Genomic DNA, 10,434 nt, shown 5'->3' with positions numbered 1-10,434 from the left:
AAAACAAAACAAACACTGAGCAACACGAACCCCACCGTAATCCGGGTTGAACTTAAGTGCTTCAAAATAGTCAACAGAAAGCGAATATTTATAAGTCTAAGAAAAATAGACAATCGATTAGCAAAAAGTAAGAAGACGAAAAGATAAAAAAATATCTCCAAAACACTTATCAGAAAACAGATCAAAAACAGAAGATTTGGCAACATAAACTTAACCAGAAACCTGGATGACCTCAGGTGTTTCGGTCCTGCCCCACTAGTGTTATCATTCATGCCTAGTTAAACTACGTTGATAATTTATGTTAGTTGACTCTGTATTATAATGGATTGATGTATATCCCTTATCTTAACAAGTTATTTTAACATCACAAATTCAGTAACCGTCGGTACATGTAAGTTCTACAACCCTAATAATTGACCAAACGTTTGAAAAAAAATCTCGGTGTTCAAGGACAAACGGTGTACACTATTGTAACATGTCAAAAATACCAGGCTTATAATTTTAAATTTTGAAATTATCAATTTCCCCACCTAAGTAGCAATATACCAACTTCACCTGCATATGGGATATACATTTCCCAACTCATTCGGTATTCAAGAGCTTGCAGCTGCTACTCAGATTTTATAAAACGTCACCAGTGTCTGAGCAGAAAGTTGATGAACCAGGGTTATGTCCAAGAACGTTTCGTCCTTTTTTCTAAAAAAAAAATCATCGGAAGATACCAAGACGTTGTCGATATTTTTTCCGTATCAATTTCACATATAATACATGATGGTCTTGAAGTATAGATTATAGGTATTGACGTTGTTTATCATCTTAATTACGTGTTATAGTGTTCTTTTTATTTGTCTTTGTATATTTTTAACCTTTACTGTTTATTCCATGTTTTGGTAATACACTTTTGGCGTGGCTAGGTATTTATACATTCCGCCATTGTGTTATTGTGCTATGGTCATTTTTGTATGCTTGTCTTTCATTTTTGCTTATGCACTTTTTCTATAGAGTGTCCATATGCCATTTTGTTTTTCTTTGTTGAAATAGTTATTTGTTTTTATAGTTATTCAGATTATAAAACAATGTTGACTGCTGTACCCCAATTTTTGACATTTTTACCTATTATGTCTATTTGTTTCGCTAACACATTGTTATCAATATAATGGAATTCTATATGACTGACATACAAGTGAGAGGTTTAGCTAGCTATGAAACCAGGTTTAATTCACCATTGTCTACAAAAAGAAATGCCTGTATCAAGTCATGAATATGACAGTTGTTATCCATTCGGTTTGATGTGTTTGAGCTTTTTATTTCGCCATTTGATAAAGGACTTTTCGTTTTGAATTTTCCTTGGAGTTCGGTTTTTCTGTAACTTTACTTTTGAGTACGATGGACGCGCAATTTTTCTTCATATGACTCATCAGTTGCAATTGAATAAAAAGGTAGGAAGACCAATGAAATGTGAAGTTGAAGAGCATTGATTATCAAAAATTCAAAAAAGTTGTGCCAAATGCGACTAGGCAATCAATGCCTGAGAGAAGAAAAATCTTAGTGTTTTCGAATAATTCATAATTTTATTTACAAAATAATGACCGTATCATTGATATTTCATGTCAACACGGAAGTGCTGACTACTGGGCTGGTGATACTTTTTGGGACGAAACATTCATCAGCAGTGGCATCGACCCAATGGTTGTAAAAACTCTTCAAAGAATCCAAGTTTATATTTTAGTACGTCAGACGCAAGTTACGACCATATTAGACTCACTGACGATCGGGGATTTCAAAAGATTTCGCACGGATTTCTAGGCGCCCCCTATTCTTACATTTAATAGATTTTTTCCATCACTAGTAAAATGTGTTACACCATAATTCCGCCGAAATCGAACTAGATACGCCCAATTTGATCCCCTCCCAAACTCCTTGTTTCAGTCATTAAATACCTTAGTCACGACAATGGTAAGAGTATGTATTGGTATAGAGAATTCCTTTCAGGTAAAAAAAAATTGTCCTCATCTATATTTCTATAACACATGCTTCACTCTTCCATAACGAAAAAAAGTTCTCAAAATCCTAAATGGTCGACTTCAATTGTCAACAATATATCCATGTCGATCATTTAGCACATCTAATGCATAACTAATGATAAAAGGACAATAAATAACAAAGCAAAAACTTTCTCAATAGATCTTAAAACCCTTTTCATGATAACTAACGCGTGATACCATTTAACAGTTATCTCAAACTTCAAATGGTTTTCATATATTTCAAAGATACCATATTCCATTAACATATACAAAGTTTATATTATAAATTGCCAATACATTACACCCAAAAGCAATTGAAAAGGGATGCATACACTAATGTTGTTAGAAACAAATCCATAGAGGCGTTCTTTGTTGACATCTACTTATATAAAAATACTGTTCTACTCGATCAAATAAACATTTACGATTGCGGTCGTGACTTCTGTAGAATCCTTCTTTAAATACCTATTTCAAGGCACGTGAAATAGGTCATGTTAAAAATATACTAGATATATAGACCTGACCTCTATTTCAGTAGATTAAACACTTTGAACTTACTGTCGAAAACTGCCGGCATTCATTAATACAACGTTTTTTTAAGTATTGGTTAACTTCTATTTGAGCCTATGTTTTAGTTGACGATTACACCGGCATTCATGAATTGATTACTTGTTTTAGTTGTTTTTTATCGTACCTTTTGATTTTAACCTGATCAACATAAAAAGAGATTTATTTTTCAAAACACCAGCTTATATCTGCAACACGTTAATATTTACGAAATGAATTTAGCATATGCTGAAATGAATTTAGCATATGCTGAAATGAATTTAGCATATGCTGAAATGAATTAAGCATGTGCTGAAATGAATTTAGCATATGCTGAGATGAATTTAACATATGCTGAAATAAAATTTAACATATGCCAAAATGAATTAAGCATATGCTAAAATCAATAAATATGACTTTGATTCCATGCCATACATATCAGTGAAAACATTTCTCCTGCTATGCATACACCTGTCATGCGAATCTATATTCAATCAAAATAGTCATAAATAGAAAGAGAACAAAATCGGTATACCTACTGACGAGAAAAATAGTCAACTGTTTAAAGTAGAGCATGAAATTATGTTTTGATGAGGGAAGACACGGCCGCGTCGCGTCAGTCAACTAACTCCGGATGGTGACCGTCAAACTCGCGTAGAATCGATTGTCCTTATAACGTTGACGTTAGAGGGCGTTAGCAGCTCACCACTTTTCATGAAAAAAACGTTTAGTATGATCATGTCCTTCACTCAAATGAGACATGTAAACCGCTACGACAAACTCATTATTGATACTAGGCTTTAAATTGTGTGCGCCATACGTGCGTTTCGTCTACAAAAGATTCATCAGTGACGCTCGAACCAAAAAAGTTAAAAGGCAAAAACAGTACGAAGATGAAAAGCATTGATGATCCAAAATTCAGAAAGGTTTTGCCAAATAGTTTAGGTAATCTACTTCTTGGTTAGAAAATCCTTAGTAACGATGACACACGGGAAGTGTTACTGCTGAGAAATAGAAAGTTTACATTGAAAAACTGAAATCATCAGGTTTGTCATTGATCTTAATTTCTTAATTAGAAGTCAGTCGTCCATCATGTCATTTTAAAGAAAGAGATCCAGATATGAATCAGACGTTGTAAATTCGGCATGTATCAAGTCCGCTGGGATATATGAGATGCAAGCACTCATTGAAATGTGGGTTATTGAGTGACATGACATATATCTATTAAGATATATCTATTAAGCAAGAATAGAAGAGAAAATGGCAAGATGCTTTATCATTTTGTATCTTAAAAAGGTTTTATATGAATTCATCTTCATATAGATAACACAAAAGTCGGCTTGTAGGGATATGTAATTAGTACCCGTTGGAAATGCAACATTTTTTTGAAATATAAACCCATCAAACTAGACAAATATAGTCATTCATATTTTTATTATAGCGTGTTCGGTCTATTTGTTGTTGAAGTGAGAATGGTTTCTCACAAAGTAAGATTTTCAGGACCTAAAACAACTAACCTGTATATAAAGCTCAAATGCTTATAGAAAAAGCACTGCTTGATGAGAATATGGAGGCATCTTTTATGTAAGCATAAGGAGTGTTGCAAATTTGTAATCTTTCTGAATGAAGATTTCGGAGCAGATCTAAAGAATCTTTAAACATCCATATTCGATGAAAATAATAATAACAATTATGATATGTCACCGTTAACTAACTCGAAACTTTTCATAACTCATCATAACAGAACAGGAAGTTAGTTATGTATATGTCCGCTTAATTGGAAAAAGTCCTCATTGGTATTGTTTCCATCTTTTTAAAGATATGAATAAAATATTTCATATTTTCTTATTTTAAACCGATAGCAGCCAACATAAAGGTTTTCGATTTTTTAATAGTGCAAATATAACTTGAAATATCTTCAATCTATAGTTTAACGATTGTCTTTTAATTTTACGGAAATAATGCACACAAAATTTTAAAACATGTTTTGTGCATGTTTAGTCATATATTTAATCATTAGGCGTGATATTTAATTTGTTAAATGACAGTTGAATTCGTTTTTCATAATTCTTTTGTAATACAGAAGATGTAAGCATATTTAAACATTATGTTTAATGTTTGATTAAACAAACACTGCTTTAAATGGATCACGATTAAGTAAACACTGAATCCCATCAAACTTAAAAGGAATTAAACACTGAAAATAGAATATATGACTATAAAAAATTCAATGACACGATGAATAATTTCTATTTATTTCAAACCGCAAGAAAATGAATACAATCGTGAGGTAATGGAAATTTTATACTTAAGATCACAGGTCCAGTAACTTAGTCCGACAACAAGAACTTTACAGAGGGAAACAACTACAAAGATGTAGACTACACTATCTACAAACAATCTGATTCTTCAAGAATCTTCATCTTAAAAATACAATAGGGCTTCAAGTAGGCAGTTAACTCTCTGAGTAACACGCCAAAGGTCAAAAGGTCTATTTCATTAGCCTTTTTCAAGGTGTTTGTTGTCAAAAAAAAAAAAACCACGCGAAGGCCTAACACCTGGAACAAATGAAAACAATACTTGATAGATTACATGCGTATGAAACGCTTTTCTGGATTTAACTGCAAGAGGAACGCCAAAAGCCGAACATTTGAAAGCACAGGATCAAAAGTACCGAAACAGTTAAAGAGCTTTATTACCATAAAGGACCCATGTTTGGACTTTGTTATATCATTGGGATAAAATAAGATGTTCTATAACATTTCTTTCCCTGCTGCATGGATTTACTTCAACAATAAATTTGTTATCAAGGGCTTGTGTTAAAAAAGAATAACATTATTCCAAATAGCGATTATCAAAATATCTGTTTTATTTTCATCTAAAACTGTTTTTGGAGAAGACGTTACTAAGTAAAAAAAATTGTCTGATCCAAATGTTAAAGACCCTTAATTTAAAGGTGAACCAATAACAAATTATTATAATTATTTTGACAAAAACATGCATTTAGGAAAATACTAACCGACGAACGCGGCTAAACATGACAATATCTATAAATATCATTACAATAGTAAGTACTTAGTTCTGTAGTGTTATTTTGTATAAGTACAGTCAAACATATGATTTCCACGTTCAAATATCAAATTGTTTGTAGTATATCTGTTCAAATATTAAAGCATAAAGAACAAGCTCACGATTATATTACATTGACGTTATTTTAGTTTCACATCCTTATTACCAACATTACTTTGTGTATTCATAAGTACACGTCCGTGTTGTTTTCTTTTGACTGGAGGTTAATATACTTTTAAGTGATTGACATTCATTGAAACTATGCAAACGGTGCGATTACGTGGATTCATCGGTCGATAGGAATGCTTGAGTCTATTTCGGATTGACATGATCAAATATGGAATGAAGTTTTGTTGTTAAATCTCTTCGAAATTAAAATCAGATGAACTTAAAATTTTCGAAACTGGTTTCTTTTAAGTATGCTTTTGTTCGACAGAAGTAAAGACCATTTGAAAAAAAAGGTTAAAGATACCAAATGAACATTCAAACTCATAAATCGAAAACAAACCGACAACGCCATGGCTGAAAAGGAAAAAGTCAAATAGCCAAAGAACAGTTTACAATACACAACATAAAACATTAATTCAGCAACACGAACCCCACCAAACACTAGGGTGATCTCAGGTGCTCCGGAAGGGTAAGCAGATCCTGCTCCACATGTGGCATCTGTCGTGTTACTCGCGTATGTAAAAACCCGGTGATAAGTCTAATTCGGTAGGTCCCATTCGAGGAAAAGGGGAAGTGTTTATACTAAAGAGGCATTCTAGAACCATAAATTGAAAAAAGCAAGAAGACAAGACGTTGGTCAAACCAGAAAAGTGATTTCAGATTTTTACAGAATTTTTATCTCACACATATCGAAGAAAAATTTTCATTATTAAGATAAATGTGATTATTACCATAGGGCATCACTAAACATATGCCAAATTCAATCTAACACAAATTCGTTTAGATAAAGAACATGTTAATTGTCCTGTAAAATTGTAATCTTTTTCTTGCTGAATGATATTTGCCACGATGTACATGATCATCATTTGCCTCTCATACTGGTAATACCGTGAAGTCATATTGATTATAATATCTCGATAAACGATAAACAGAATACTAATATATGTAGTTTTGAATATCGTTCAACATTTTTCAGCCAGCCGTTTTAGCATTTGGATAATTTGGGTAGATAACAGATACGATAAACAGGTACATGTTCACTTAATACAGATTTCATAATCAGAGGTGTGCTTCTTTCATGATAAAGTTTCGATAAAGGATATAAAGGATAACAACTGAAATCGACACTTCACAAGGATTAATGTCATGATTGCTAATTGGTTTACCGATACAATATGCGTTTGTCTCAAGTCATGTGTCACATGAACTTGCGTTTAGACACAAGATTAGTCGTCTGATCTGAAAATATACCGATTATTTCTTTTTTGATGTTATATTCCAAATTTAAACTGCCATTGCTTCTTAACTGTCTCGACCTGTTCTAGTGATTTTTAAAAAACATCAGAAGCATAAAAAGAGAGATAAGTCAGACAAATTCGGATATATTAAAAACGTACATTTAAAACTCGATTCAAAATTCGATACTAAAGTATTAATCAAAAGCCATAATTCGAAAAAAAAAGGACATACATGTATGCACATTAACGTATAATTGCTGACTTTTAAGTCATTTGGTCTCTGGTGGAAATTATATTATTGGCAAAAGCCGCAATCATACCACATTGTCTTATTTTTACATACTCTGCTATAGCCAAAGGCAATATGGAGAGAAAATTATCATTAGAAAAATATCAAATACAATTCTATACCAATAACAAAATGAAAGGATATGAAAATTAAAAACTGCTATACAACTCGGTATTCCAGAAAACATAATTTTTTAACAAGAGGGACGAAAGATACCAGAGGGACAGTCAAGTTGCATGGCCTTTTATAGCTTACTATACAAAATGGGTTTTGCTCATTGTTGAAGTGACTTTTATTTATTAACTTCAACGGCATTTGGTCTCTGGTCGAGAGTTGTCTCACTGGCAATCATACCGCATCTTCTTATTTTCATAAAAAAGACATTTATCCACGAGAGATCAAATGAAATGGATGTAGGCAATTATAGGCCATCGTACGGCCTCGATTATAACCGTATAGTCCGCTATAAAAGGCCCGACATGAAAAATGAGAACGGTTCAAACGAGAAAACTAACGGCCTAGTTTATAACAAAATAATTTACGAAAAACAATTATTACTGACATGAACCAACGACAATCACTGATCTACAGGCTGTCGATTTCGGACAGACATAAAAAGAATGTTGCAGGGCCAAACATGTGTGTAAGCGCTCAACCCTCCCCAAACTGGAACAGTGGTGTAACATCATAAGAATAAACTGTTAAAATTAGTTGCAATTGGCTTAATTCAAACGCAAATACAACTAACATAAAAACTAAAGACACAAAGCACCGATATAAGAGTATTCACAGTCCAAAGCCAATTACAACTAATAAATAAATTAATTTTCTTCCAGGTTTGTTATCAAACTATTTCTAAAAATCTTAATTCTAGAATTGTGGCGAAATACATCTCGACGATTTTGATTAAATTGGGACCTAACATTGGCAACTAGCATTGGTTGTTTATCATATATTCCAACTTATTCACAATGAAAGAAATTTTGTTATAATAATAAAACCACATTTCTTCATCTATACAACACTGTAAAATCTTTGCCTATGACTTTAAGAAGAAATTGTGCTGTTATTTGCTATGTTAAATATGATAAATGCGTTAAAAGATAAAAAGATATAGTAGTATATAATAATATTATATTCTACTATATCTTTTTATATTATATACTACTATATCTTTTTATCTTTTAACGCATTTATCATATTTAACATTGCAAATAATTGATATTTGCAGAAGTTTCTAAGAATTTTTCATAAGTGAATTGGTTTGGAGAGCATTCACTGGTCTTTAGGTCACTCTTCCACTCAGTGTTGTCCAAAGCTATCGATTAATGAATTTGCTTATTATTTTTGGTGAAACGTTTTTTGCATGCGTACATGCTGTTTAAATCACTTCATCTATTGTTATGATTAATGAAAATAACTACATACTAATTTGATAACTTATCCTAAATTGCAATTGAAGTAATTTGATTTTATCATATCTGATATTTGTTTTGATAGCTTTTTAAAAAAGAGTCCCGAATAATGAATGTTTTCATTATCATTCATGTTTAGATCACTTATCAAAGGTTCCCGATGGCCGAATAAGATCTTAAGCATTCATCAAAGTAATGAGTAAATAGTACAGATACCTTGTCCTTTTTCGACTTAGCGTAAAGCAAATAACAAGCAACCAATCCTCTAACGAAGAATTATTAGGTCATTGATGTAGCTGCCCCTCTGCATTTTTTCACCCTGTCAAAAAAGGGAATATGAACAAAGAAATATCGGTAGCACGCTTTGCAATTTCATGCAATGATGCAGTACTGGAATGATTCAAATAATAAATTGTCCCGTAAATTTCCAATTAACAAATGATGCTATTGTACGAATATTTATACATTGTAATGATATAAATGGAAATGTAACTGATACGTCAGAAAACAGCATCCAAACGAACTAAACAAAACATACAGTCTAAAATAATGGACCGGAGTTTATACAACATTCCATTCTAAAAAGCAGTCGAAAATATTTATGAATGAATTACTAGTAATTAGAGACTATTCAAAAGATTCAAGGTATGATGATAAATAAAAAAAACAATTCTTACAAAACTGTGTGGAATAGACAAAAATTAGTCATTGGAACAATTCATCGTAAGAAATTATAAATTCCAATAAATTCATTTCCAAAATTGTTGAATCTTACAATTAATCTCATTGTAGTAAAATAAAAAAGGCCTTCAACGATATTGTGGAGAGTTGCAAAAAATAAAATAACAAAAATACCGAACTCAAAGGAAAATTCAAAATGAAAAGTCTTTTATCAAATAGCAAAAACACTGCTATAGACTTTTGTTTAATGACAGTCTGATATGAATGCATTAACATCCAAAAATTCACTAAATAACAGTCATAAAAAGTTTGCAACAATATCAAAATGTTCGAATGTTCTACAATCTATATTACTATTCAACATTCTAAAGAAGAATGAAAAAGACACAAAAAAATAAGTTTTTGGAGCGCTGTAACGGAAACACCTTCTGCAAAGTCCTTAATTTCACTTCATGGTGTACTGACGCTTACCCTTTCAACACAACCAGTCTCGCGTCAATTGGAATTCATCCGAAAAAATCAGTTTATTTATCTCGGTTTGTAAATTCTAAATTAAGTTACGGGACTTGCTCATCAGTATATAACAATGAAGATAACATTTTATAAATTTGCATTTTACGAAGCGCTTTCCTGGATTTACATTCAACAGGAACGTTCAAAGCCAAATATTGAAAGCTAATGACGTGTAAGAACCAAAACACGTGGCAAACACGTAACCAAACATGCGGAAGATACCAAGGGGACATTCAACATTCATACTTCGAAGAAAAACTAACATCGCCATGGCAAAAAACGAAAAACGAGGAACAAATCCACATACCAGTACATAGAAAACTAAAGATTGAGCAACGTGTTCCGCACGGGTAAGCAGTTCTTTCTCCACATGTGGCACCAATCGTGTAACTTATGCAAGTATAAGTCCAGCAATGAGTCTTGCTAATTGATAAGAAGAGCTATATGACCAAAAGGGCCTGATATAATAGCCAAATCCGTTTGAGGTCAAA

This window comes from Mytilus californianus, unplaced genomic scaffold (genome assembly GCF_021869535.1).
Source record: "Mytilus californianus isolate M0D057914Y unplaced genomic scaffold, xbMytCali1.0.p SCAF_5, whole genome shotgun sequence".
In the NCBI taxonomy this organism is placed as follows: Eukaryota; Metazoa; Mollusca; class Bivalvia; order Mytilida; family Mytilidae; genus Mytilus; species Mytilus californianus.
Note: the sequence above shows the minus strand (reverse complement) of the source record.